Source organism: Cherax quadricarinatus, chromosome 16, assembly GCF_038502225.1.
Source record: "Cherax quadricarinatus isolate ZL_2023a chromosome 16, ASM3850222v1, whole genome shotgun sequence".
Taxonomy (NCBI): Eukaryota; Metazoa; Arthropoda; class Malacostraca; order Decapoda; family Parastacidae; genus Cherax; species Cherax quadricarinatus.
The window spans coordinates 22,113,173-22,124,805 of NC_091307.1; positions in this window are offsets into that span (position 1 = coordinate 22,113,173).

An 11,633-nucleotide genomic window follows, 5' to 3' on the forward strand; every position below is an offset into this window, starting at 1 on the left:
TGGGTTGTTTCTGCCTGGTAGTTGGGTTGTTTCTGCCTGGTAGTTGGGTTGTTTCTGCCTGGTAGTTGGCTTGTTTCTGCCTGGTAGTTGGCTTGTTTCTGCCTGGTAGTTAGGTTGTTTCTGCCTGGTAGTTGGGTTGTTTCTGCCTGGTAGTTGGATTGTTTCTGCCTGGTAGTTGGGTTGTTTCTGCCTGGTAGTTGGCTTGTTTCTGCCTGGTAGTTGGCTTGTTTCTGCCTGGTAGTTGGATTGTTTCTGCCTGGTAGTTGGGTTGTTTCTGCCTGGTAGTTGGATTGCTTCTGCCTGGTAGTTGGGTTTCTGCCTGGTAGTTGGGTTGTTTCTGCCTGGTAGTTGGATTGTTTCTGCCTGGTAGTTGGATTGTTTCTGCCTGGTAGTTGGGTTGTTTCTGCCTAGTAGTTGGGTTGTTTCTGCCTGGTAGTTGTGTTTCTGCCTGGTAGTTGGGTTGTTTCTGCCTGGTAGTGTTTGGTTCTGTTGTGTTTGAGGTTGTGTGTGTGTGTGTGTGTGTGTGGGTGTGTGTGTGTGTATGTGTGTGTGCATGTGCTGGCCATGGCCAGTGTTCCTTCCCCAGTGGGCGCTCCTCAATTCTCACCCCTGGAGAGGCTTCATCTGGCCTTGTCGGAGAGAGCTTTATCTGGCAGTGTCGAAAAAGGGACTTTGGCTGGCGTTGTTGCAAGGAGCTTGGCAGCTCCATAGCTTATGGTGCTAGGAGACGAGCATCCCCAGGGAGCCGGGCGGAGACGAGCAGCCCCAGGGAGCCGGGAGTAGACGAGCAGCCCCAGGGAGCCGGGAGGAGACGAGCAGCCCCAGGGAGCCGGGAGGAGACGAGCAGCCCCAGGGAGCCGGGAGGAGACGAGCAGCCCCAGGGAGCCGGGAGGAGACGAGCAGCCCCAGGGAGCCGGGAGGAGACGAGCAGCCACAGGGAGCCGGGAGGAGACGAGCAGACCCAGGGAGCCGGGAGGAGACGAGCAGCCCCAGGGAGCCGGGAGGAGACGAGCAGCCCCAGGGAGCCGGGAGGAGACGAGCAGACCCAGGGAGCCGGGAGGAGACGAGCAGCCCTAGGGAGCCGGGAGGAGACGATCAGCCTTAGGGAGCCGGGAGGAGACGAGCAGCCCCAGGTAGCCAGGAGGAGACGAGCAGCCCCAGGGAGCCGGGAGGAGACGAGCAGCCCCAGGGTGCCGGTAGGAGACGAGCAGCCCCAGGGAGCCGGGAGGAGACGAGCAGCCCCAGGGAGCCGGGAGGAGACGAGCAGCCCCAGGGAGCCGGGAGGAGACGAACAGCCCCAGGAAGCCGGGAGGAGACGAGCAGCCCCAGGGAGCCGGGAGGAGGCGATCAGCCCCAGGGAGCCGGGAGGAGACGAGCAGCCCCAGGGAGCCGGGAGGAGACGAGCAGCCCCAGGGAGCCGGGAGGAGACGAGTAGCCCCAGGGAGCCGGGAGGAGACGAGCAGCCCCAGGGAGCCGGGAGGAGACGAGCAGCCCCAGGGAGCCGGGAGGAGACGAGCAGCCCCAGGGAGTCGGGAGGAGACGATCAGCCCCAGGGAGCCGGGAGGAGACGAGCAGCCCCAGGGAGCCGGGAGGAGACGATCAGCCCCAGGGAGCCGGGAGGAGACGAGCAGCCCCAGGGAGCCGGGAGGAGACGAGCAGCCCCAGGGAGCCGGGAGGAGACGATCAGCCCCAGGGAGCCAGGAGGAGACGATCAGCCCCAGGGAGCCGGGAGGAGACGAGCAGACCCAGGGAGCCGGGAGGAGACGAGCAGCCCCAGGGAGCCGGGAGGAGACGAGCAGCCCCAGGGAGCCGGGAGGAGACGAGCAGCCCCAGGGAGCCGGGAGGAGACGAGCAGCCCCAGGGAGCCGGGAGGAGACGAGCAGCCCCAGGGAGCCGGGAGGAGACGAGCAGCCCCAGGGAGCCGGGAGGAGACGAGCAGCCCCAGGGAGCCGGGAGGAGACGAGCAGCCCCAGGGAGTCGGGAGGAGACGATCAGCCCCAGGGAGCCGGGAGGAGACGAGCAGCCCCAGGGAGCCGGGAGGAGACGAGCAGCCCCAGGGAGCCGGGAGGAGACGAGCAGCCCCAGGGAGTCGGGAGGAGACGATCAGCCCCAGGGAGCCGGGAGGAGACGAGCAGCCCCAGGGAGCCGGGAGGAGACGAGCAGCCCCAGGGAGCCGGGAGGAGACGAGCAGCCCCAGGGAGTCGGGAGGAGACGATCAGCCCCAGGGAGCCGGGAGGAGACGAGCAGCCCCAGGGAGTCGGGAGGAGACGATCAGCCCCAGGGAGCCGGGAGGAGACGATCAGCCCCAGGGAGCCGGGAGGAGACGAGCAGCCCCAGGGAGCCGGGAGGAGACGAGCAGCCCCAGGGAGCCGGGAGGAGACGAGCAGCCCCAGGGAGCCGGGAGGAGACGAGCAGCCCCAGGGAGCCGGGAGGAGACGAGCAGCCCCAGGGAGCCGGGAGGAGACGAGCAGCCCCAGGGAGCCGGGAGGAGACGAGCAGCCCCAGGGAGCCGGGAGGAGACGAGCAGCCCCAGGGAGCCGGGAGGAGACGAGCAGCCCCAGGGAGCCGGGAGGAGACGAGCAGCCCCAGGGAGGGAGCCGGGAGGAGACGAGCAGCCCCAGGGAGCCGGGAGGACACGAGCAGCCCCAGGGAGCCGGGAGGAGACGAGCAGCCCCAGGGAGCCGGGAGGAGACGAGCAGCCCCAGGGAGCCGGGAGGAGACGAGCAGCCCCAGGGAGCCGGGAGGAGACGAGCAGCCCCAGGGAGCCGGGAGGAGACGAGCAGCCCCAGGGAGCCGGGAGGAGACGAGCAGCCCCAGGGAGCCGGGAGGAGACGAGCAGCCCCAGGGTGCCGGGAGGAGACGAGCAGCCCCCGGGAGCCGGGAGGAGACGAGCAGCCCCAGGGTGCCGGGAGGAGACGAGCAGCCCCAGGGAGCCGGGAGGAGACGAGCAGCCCCAGGGAGCCGGGAGGAGACGAGCAGCCCCAGGGAGCCGGGAGGAGACGAGCAGCCCCAGGGAGCCGGGAGGAGACGAGCAGCCCCAGGGAGCCGGGAGGAGACGAGCAGCCCCAGGGAGCCGGGAGGAGACGAGCAGCCCCAGGGAGCCGGGAGGAGACGAGCAGCCCCAGGGAGCCGGGATGAGACGAGCAGCCCCAGGGAGCCGGGAGGAGACGAGCAGCCCCAGGGAGCCGGGAGGAGACGAGCAGCCCCAGGGAGCCGGGAGGAGACGAGCAGCCCCAGGGAGCCGGGAGGAGACGAGCAGCCCCAGGGAGCCGGGAGGAGACGAGCAGCCCCAGGGAGCCGGGTGGTGACGAGCAGCCCCAGGGAGCCGGGAGGAGACGAGCAGCCCCAGGGAGCCGGGAGGAGACGAGCAGCCCCAGGGAGCCGGGAGGAGACGAGCAGCCCCAGGGAGCCGGGAGGAGACGAGCAGCCCCAGGGAGCCGGGAGGAGACGAGCAGCCCCAGGGAGCCGGGAGGAGACGAGCAGCCCCAGGGAGCCGGGAGGAGACGAGCAGCCCCAGGGAGCCGGGAGGAGACGAGCAGCCCCAGGGAGCCGGGAGGAGACGAGCAGCCCCAGGGAGCCGGGAGGAGACGAGCAGCCCCAGGGAGCCGGGAGGAGACGAGCAGCCCCAGGGAGCCGGGAGGAGACGAGCAGCCCCAGGGAGCCGGGAGGAGACGCGCCGCCCCAGGGAGCCGGGAGGAGACGCGCAGCCCCAGGGAGCCGGGAGGAGACGAGCAGCCCCAGGGAGCCGGGAGGAGACGAGCAGCCCCAGGGAGCCGGGAGGAGACGAGCAGCCCCAGGGAGCCGGGAGGAGACGAGCAGCCCCAGGGAGCCGGGAGGAGACGAGCAGCCCCAGGGAGCCGGGAGGAGACGAGCAGCCCCAGGGAGCCGGGAGGAGACGAGCAGCCCCAGGGAGCCGGGAGGAGACGAGCAGCCCCAGGGAGCCGGGAGGAGACGAGCAGCCCCAGGGAGCCGGGAGGAGACGAGCAGCCCCAGGGAGCCGGGAGGAGACGAGCAGCCCCAGGGAGCCGGGAGGAGACGAGCAGCCCCAGGGAGCCGGGAGGAGACGAGCAGCCCCAGGGAGCCGGGAGGAGACGAGCAGCCCCAGGGAGCCGGGAGGAGACGAGCAGCCCCAGGGAGCCGGGAGGAGACGAGCAGCCCCAGGGAGCCGGGAGGAGACGAGCAGCCCCAGGGAGCCGGGAGGAGACGAGCAGCCCCAGGGAGCCGGGAGGAGACGAGCAGCCCCAGGGAGCCGGGAGGAGACGAGCAGCCCCAGGGAGCCGGGAGGAGACGAGCAGCCCCAGGGAGCCGGGAGGAGACGAGCAGCCCCAGGGAGCCGGGAGGAGACGAGCAGCCCCAGGGAGCCGGGAGGAGACGAGCAGCCCCAGGGAGCCGGGAGGAGACGAGCAGCCCCAGGGAGCCGGGAGGAGACGAGCAGCCCCAGGGAGCCGGGAGGAGACGAGCAGCCCCAGGGAGCCGGGAGGAGACGAGCAGCCCCAGGGAGTCGGGAGGAGACGAGCAGCCCCAGGGAGCCGGGAGGAGACGAGCAGCCCCAGGGAGCCGGGAGGAGTCGAGCCCCAGGGAGCCGGGAGGAGACGAGCAGCCCCAGGGAGCCGGGAGGAGACGAGCAGCCCCAGGGAGCCGGGAGGAGACGAGCAGCCCCAGGGAGCCGGGAGGAGACGAGCAGCCCCAGGGAGCCGGGAGGAGACGAGCAGCCCCAGGGAGCCGGGAGGAGACGAGCAGCCCCAGGGAGCCGGGAGGAGACGAGCAGCCCCAGGGAGCCGGGAGGAGACGAGCAGCCCCAGGGAGCCGGGAGGAGACGAGCAGCCCCAGGGAGCCGGGAGGAGACGAGCAGCCCCAGGGAGCCGGGAGGAGACGAGCAGCCCCAGGGAGCCGGGAGGAGACGAGCAGCCCCAGGGAGCCGAGCGAGCCCCAGGGAGCCGGGAGGAGACGAGCAGCCCCAGGGAGCCGGGAGGAGACGAGCAGCCCCAGGGAGCCGGGAGGAGACGAGCAGCCCCAGGGAGCCGGGAGGAGACGAGCAGCCCCAGGGAGCCGGGAGGAGACGAGCAGCCCCAGGGAGCCGGGAGGAGACGAGCAGCCCCAGGGAGCCGGGAGGAGACGAGCAGCCCCAGGGAGCCGGGAGGAGACGAGCAGCCCCAGGGAGCCGGGAGGAGACGAGCAGCCCCAGGGAGCCGGGAGGAGACGAGCAGCCCCAGGGAGCCGGGAGGAGACGAGCAGCCCCAGGGAGCCGGGAGGAGACGAGCAGCCCCAGGGAGCCGGGAGGAGACGAGCAGCCCCAGGGAGCCGGGAGGAGACGAGCAGCCCCAGGGAGCCGGGAGGAGACGAGCAGCCCCAGGGAGCCGGGAGGAGACGAGCAGCCCCAGGGAGCCGGGAGGAGACGAGCAGCCCCAGGGTGCCGGGAGGAGACGAGCAGCCCCAGGGAGCCGGGAGGAGACGAGCAGCCCCAGGGAGCCGGGAGGAGACGGGAGGAGCAGCCCCAGGGAGCCGGGAGGAGACGAGCAGCCCCAGGGAGCCGGGAGGAGACGAGCAGCCCCAGGGAGCCGGGAGGAGACGAGCAGCCCCAGGGAGCCGGGAGGAGACGAGCAGCCCCAGGGAGCCGGGAGGAGACGAGCAGCCCCAGGGAGCCGGGAGGAGAGGAGCAGCCCCCGGGAGCCGGACGAGGAGACGAGCGAGCCCCAGGGAGCCGGGAGGAGACGAGCAGCCCCAGGGAGCCCCAGCCCCCGGGAGCCGGGAGGAGACGAGCAGCCCCCGGGAGCCGGGAGGAGACGAGCAGCCCCAGGGAGCCGGGAGGAGACGAGCAGCCCCAGGGAGACGGGAGGAGACGAGCAGCCCCAGGGAGCCGGGAGGAGACGAGCAGCCCCAGGGAGCCGGGAGGAGACGAGCAGCCCCAGGGAGCCGGGAGGAGACGAGCAGCCCCAGGGAGCCGGGAGGAGACGAGCAGCCCCAGGGAGCCGGGAGGAGACGAGCAGCCCCAGGGAGCCGGGAGGAGACGAGCAGCCCCAGGGAGCCGGGAGGAGACGAGCAGCCCCAGGGAGCCGGGAGGAGACGAGCAGCCCCAGGGAGCCGGGAGGAGACGAGCAGCCCCAGGGAGCCGGGAGGAGACGAGCAGCCCCAGGGAGCCGGGAGGAGACGAGCAGCCCCAGGGAGCCGGGAGGAGACGAGCAGCCCCAGGGAGCCGGGAGGAGACGAGCAGCCCCAGGGAGCCGGGAGGAGACGAGCAGCCCCAGGGAGCCGGGAGGAGACGAGCAGCCCCAGGGAGCCGGGAGGAGACGAGCAGCCCCAGGGAGCCGGGAGGAGACGAGCAGCCCCAGGGAGCCGGGAGGAGACGAGCAGCCCCAGGGAGCCGGGAGGAGACGAGCAGCCCCAGGGAGCCGGGAGGAGACGAGCAGACCCAGGGAGCCGGGAGGAGACGAGCAGCCCCAGGGAGCCGGGAGGAGACGAGCAGCCCCAGGGAGCCGGGAGGAGACGAGCAGCCCCAGGGAGCCGGGAGGAGACGAGCAGCCCCAGGGAGCCGGGAGGAGACGAGCAGACCCAGGGAGCCGGGAGGAGACGAGCAGCCCCAGGGAGCCGGGAGGAGACGAGCAGCCCCAGGGAGCCGGGAGGAGACGAGCAGCCCCAGGGAGCCGGGAGGAGACGAGCAGCCCCAGGGAGCCGGGAGGAGACGAGCAGACCCAGGGAGCCGGGAGGAGACGAGCAGCCCCAGGGAGCCGGGAGGAGACGAGCAGCCCCAGGGAGCCGGGAGGAGACGAGCAGCCCCAGGGAGCCGGGAGGAGACGAGCAGCCCCAGGGAGCCGGGAGGAGACGAGCCCAGGGAGCCGGGAGGAGACGAGCAGACCCAGGGAGCCGGGAGGAGACGAGCAGCCCCAGGGAGCCGGGAGGAGACGAGCAGACCCAGGGAGCCGGGAGGAGACGAGCAGACCCAGGGAGCCGGGAGGAGACGAGCAGCCCCAGGGAGCCGGGAGGAGACGAGCAGCCCCAGGGAGCCGGGAGGAGACGAGCAGCCCCAGGGAGCCGGGAGGAGACGAGCAGAGCCGCCCCAGCGAGCCGGGAGGAGACGAGCAGCCCCAGGGAGCCGGGAGGAGACGAGCAGCCCCAGGGAGCCGGGAGGAGACGAGCAGCCCCAGGGAGCCGGGAGGAGACGAGCAGCCCCAGGGAGCCGGGAGGAGACGAGCAGCCCCAGGGAGCCGGGAGGAGACGAGCAGCCCCAGGGAGCCGGGAGGAGACGAGCAGCCCCAGGGAGCCGGGAGGAGACGAGCAGTCCCAGGGAGCCGGGAGGAGACGAGCAGCCCCAGGGAGCCGGGAGGAGACGAGCAGCCCCAGTGAGCCGGGAGGAGACGAGCAGTCCCAGGGAGCCGGGAGGAGACGAGCAGCCCCAGGGAGCCGGGAGGAGACGAGCAGCCCCAGGGTGCCGGGAGGAGACGAGCAGTCCCAGGGAGCCGGGAGGAGACGAGCAGCCCCAGGGAGCCGGGAGGAGACGAGCAGCCCCAGGGAGCCGGGAGGAGACGAGCAGCCCCAGGGAGCCGGGAGGAGACGAGCAGCCCCAGGGAGCCGGGAGGAGACGAGCAGCCCCAGGGAGCCGGGAGGAGACGAGCAGCCCCAGGGAGCCGGGAGGAGACGAGCAGTCCCAGGGAGCCGGGAGGAGACGAGCAGTCCCAGGGAGCCGGGAGGAGACGAGCAGCCCCAGGGTGCCGGGAGGAGACGAGCAGCCCCAGGGAGCCGGGAGGAGACGAGCAGCCCCAGGGAGCCGGGAGGAGACGAGCAGCCCCAGGGAGCCGGGAGGAGACGAGCAGCCCCAGGGAGCCGGGAGGAGACGAGCAGCCCCCCAGGGAGCCGGGAGGAGACGAGCAGCCCCAGGGAACCGGGAGGAGACGAGCAGCCCCAGGGAGCCGGGAGGAGACGAGCAGCCCCAGGGAGCCGGGAGGAGACGAGCAGCCCCAGGGAGCCGGGGGGAGACGAGCAGCCCCAGGGAGCCGGGAGGAGACGAGCAGCCCCAGGGAGCCGGGAGGAGACGAGCAGCCCCAGGGAGCCGGGAGGAGACGAGCAGCCCCAGGGAGCCGGGAGGAGACGAGCAGCCCCAGGGAGCCGGGAGGAGACGAGCAGCCCCAGGGAGCCGGGAGGAGACGAGCAGCCCCAGGGAGCCGGGAGGAGACGAGCAGCCCCAGGGAGCCGGGAGGAGACGAGCAGCCCCAGGGAGCCGGGAGGAGACGAGCAGCCCCAGGGAGCCGGGAGGAGACGAGCAGCCCCAGGGAGCCGGGAGGAGACGAGCAGCCCCAGGGAGCCGGGAGGAGACGAGCAGCCCCAGGGAGCCGGGAGGAGACGAGCAGCCCCAGGGAGCCGGGAGGAGACGAGCAGCCCCAGGGAGCCGGGAGGAGACGAGCAGCCCCAGGGAGCCGGGAGGAGACGAGCAGCCCCAGGGAGCCGGGAGGAGACGAGCAGCCCCAGGGAGCCGGGAGGAGACGAGCAGCCCCAGGGAGCCGGGAGGAGACGAGCAGCCCCAGGGAGCCGGGAGGAGACGAGCAGCCCCAGGGAGCCGGGAGGAGACGAGCAGCCCCAGGGAGCCGGGAGGAGACGAGCAGCCCCAGGGAGCCGGGAGGAGACGAGCAGCCCCAGGGAGCCGGGAGGAGACGAGCAGCCCCAGGGAGCCGGGAGGAGACGAGCAGCCCCAGGGAGCCGGGAGGAGACGAGCAGCCCCAGGGAGCCGGGAGGAGACCAGCAGCCCCAGGGAGCCGGGAGGAGACGAGCAGCCCCAGGGAGCCGGGAGGCGACGCGCCGCCCCCGGGAGCCGGGAGGAGACGAGCAGCCCCAGGGAGCCGGGAGGAGACGAGCAGCCCCAGGGAGCCGGGAGGAGACGAGCAGCCCCAGGGAGCCGGGAGGAGACGAGCAGCCCCAGGGAGCCGGGAGGAGACGGGCAGCCCCAGGGAGCCGGGAGGAGACGAGCAGCCCCAGGGAGCCGGGAGGAGACGAGCAGCCCCAGGGAGCCGGGAGGAGACGAGCAGCCCCAGGGAGCCGGGAGGCCCCAGAGCCGGGAGGAGACGAGCAGCCCCAGGGAGCCGGGAGGAGACGAGCAGCCCCAGGGAGCCGGGAGGAGACCAGCAGCCCCAGGGAGCCGGGAGGAGACCAGCAGCCCCAGGGTGCCGGGAGGAGACCAGCAGCCCCAGGGAGCCGGGAGGAGACCAGCAGCCCCAGGGAGCCGGGAGGAGACCAGCAGCCCCAGGGAGCCGGGAGGAGACCAGCAGCCCCAGGGAGCCGGGAGGAGACCAGCAGCCCCAGGGAGCCGGGAGGAGAGCAGCCCCAGGGAGCCGGGAGGAGACCAGCAGCCCCAGGGAGCCGGGAGGAGACGAGCAGCCCCAGGGAGCCGGGAGGAGACCAGCAGCCCCAGGGAGCCGGGAGGAGACGAGCAGCCCCAGGGAGCCGGGAGGAGACGAGCAGCCCCAGGGAGCCGGGAGGAGACCAGCAGCCCCAGGGAGCCGGGAGGAGACCAGCAGCCCCAGGGAGCCGGGAGGAGACCAGCAGCCCCAGGGAGCCGGGAGGAGACGAGCAGCCCCAGGGAGCCGGGAGGAGACCAGCAGCCCCAGGGAGCCGGGAGGAGACGAGCAGCCCCAGGGAGCCGGGAGGAGACCAGCAGCCCCAGGGAGCCGGGAGGAGACGAGCAGCCCCAGGGAGCCGGGAGGAGACGAGCAGCCCCAGGGAGCCGGGAGGAGACCAGCAGCCCCAGGGAGCCGGGAGGAGACCAGCAGCCCCAGGGAGCCGGGAGGAGACCAGCAGCCCCAGGGAGCCGGGAGGAGACGAGCAGCCCCAGGGAGCCGGGAGGAGACCAGCAGCCCCAGGGAGCCGGGAGGAGACCAGCAGCCCCAGGGAGCCGGGAGGAGACCAGCAGCCCCAGGGAGCCGGGAGGAGACCAGCAGCCCCAGGGAGCCGGGAGGAGACCAGCAGCCCCAGGGAGCCGGGAGGAGACCAGCAGCCCCAGGGAGCCGGGAGGAGACCAGCAGCCCCAGGGAGCCGGGAGGAGACCAGCAGCCCCAGGGAGCCGGGAGGAGACGAGCAGCCCCAGGGAGCCGGGAGGAGACGAGCAGCCCCAGGAAGCCGGGAGGAGACGAGCAGCCCCAGGAAGCCGGGAGGAGACGAGCAGCCCCAGGGAGCCGGGAGGAGACGAGCAGCCCCAGGGAGCCGGGAGGAGACGAGCAGCCCCAGGGAGCCGGGAGGAGACGAGCAGCCCCAGGAAGCCGGGAGGAGACGAGCAGCCCCAGGAAGCCGGGAGGAGACGAGCAGCCCCAGGGAGCCGGGAGGAGACCAGGTTGAAGCAGAGAGAGACTGGTTGCAGAGCGACCTTTTTTATGAGAGCAAAGTTTCGCTCGGTGTTAGAGCGAAATATTGTCCCAGTTAAAGCTTGCTCTACACAGTATCTTTTCTTCAGTATTGTGTTATTTGCATCCAGAGAGAGAGAGAGAGAGAGAGAGAGAGAGAGAGAGAGAGAGAGAGAGAGAGAGAGAAACTGGACAATCTGTCTTCATTTTTAAATGTTAACTTCTTACTCCTTCATATAAACTAACAAATACTCTTTACTGTATGTTAGGTTAGATTGCGTAAGTTTAGGTTAGACTGCGTAGGTATAGTTTGGGTTGGATTAGATTACATAAGCCTATAAAAACGCATACTTAACCACAAATAAACGATTCCAAGAGACAGAAGCCCGTGACACGTCTGGCAACGCGGTGGCTGAGGGTACTCGATGGAACGTTAAAATTCTCAGGAGCGTCGTGGTGCGAGAACAAGATGGATAGAAAGGCTAGGTAAAGGACGTGGGGATGATGTGGTATATCTTGTCTACGGGGAAATGCGCAGAGCTTAATTTAACAAACTAACTGACGTGTATTAATTAGGCTGCGAGAGAGAGAGAGAGAGATAGTACACCGTTAAATCCACCAAATCTGGGATTTCTGTTACTGACCCCGAGGTAGCAGAGAGAACTGGAGAGCTGATAAGAAGAGATGTTCAGTAGCTGTTTTGTGCCTCCTGTTCACCCCTTTACGGCGCTCTTTTCCCTGGGAAGGAGAATGGGGACCGTCGGGAAAGGGGGTGGGGTTGGGGGAGTTGAGGGAGAGGACGTGGTTAGTTGAGAGGATTGAGGGGGAGGAGATAAGAGAGAGACGGGACTAGGTTGAAGGAGTTGAAGAGTGGGTAGAATAGGGGCTGGGGAAAATGGATAGAGGTTGGAATTGGGGTTAAGGGGGAGGGAGTAGAAGGGGAAGGTGAGGAGGGAGGCTTGGTGTACCTAATACCAGTTTTTCACCTTAGAAAAGGGATTTAAGTCTCCCTTCTCACTAAGCCTCTAATTCTCGTCAGATGAATTTCCTCGTGAGAGTAAGATACCATACCTGACCCTACCTGACCTTGCATGACCCTACCTAACCTTGTATGTCCCTACATGACACTACCTGACCTGACCTCGTATGTTTCTACATGACCTTACCTGACCTGACCTCGTATGTTTCTACATGACCTTACCTGACCTTGTATGTTCCTACATGACACTACCTGACCCTACCTGACCTGACCTTGTATGTTCCTACATGACACTGCCTAACCCTACCTGACCTTGTATGTCCCTGCGTGAC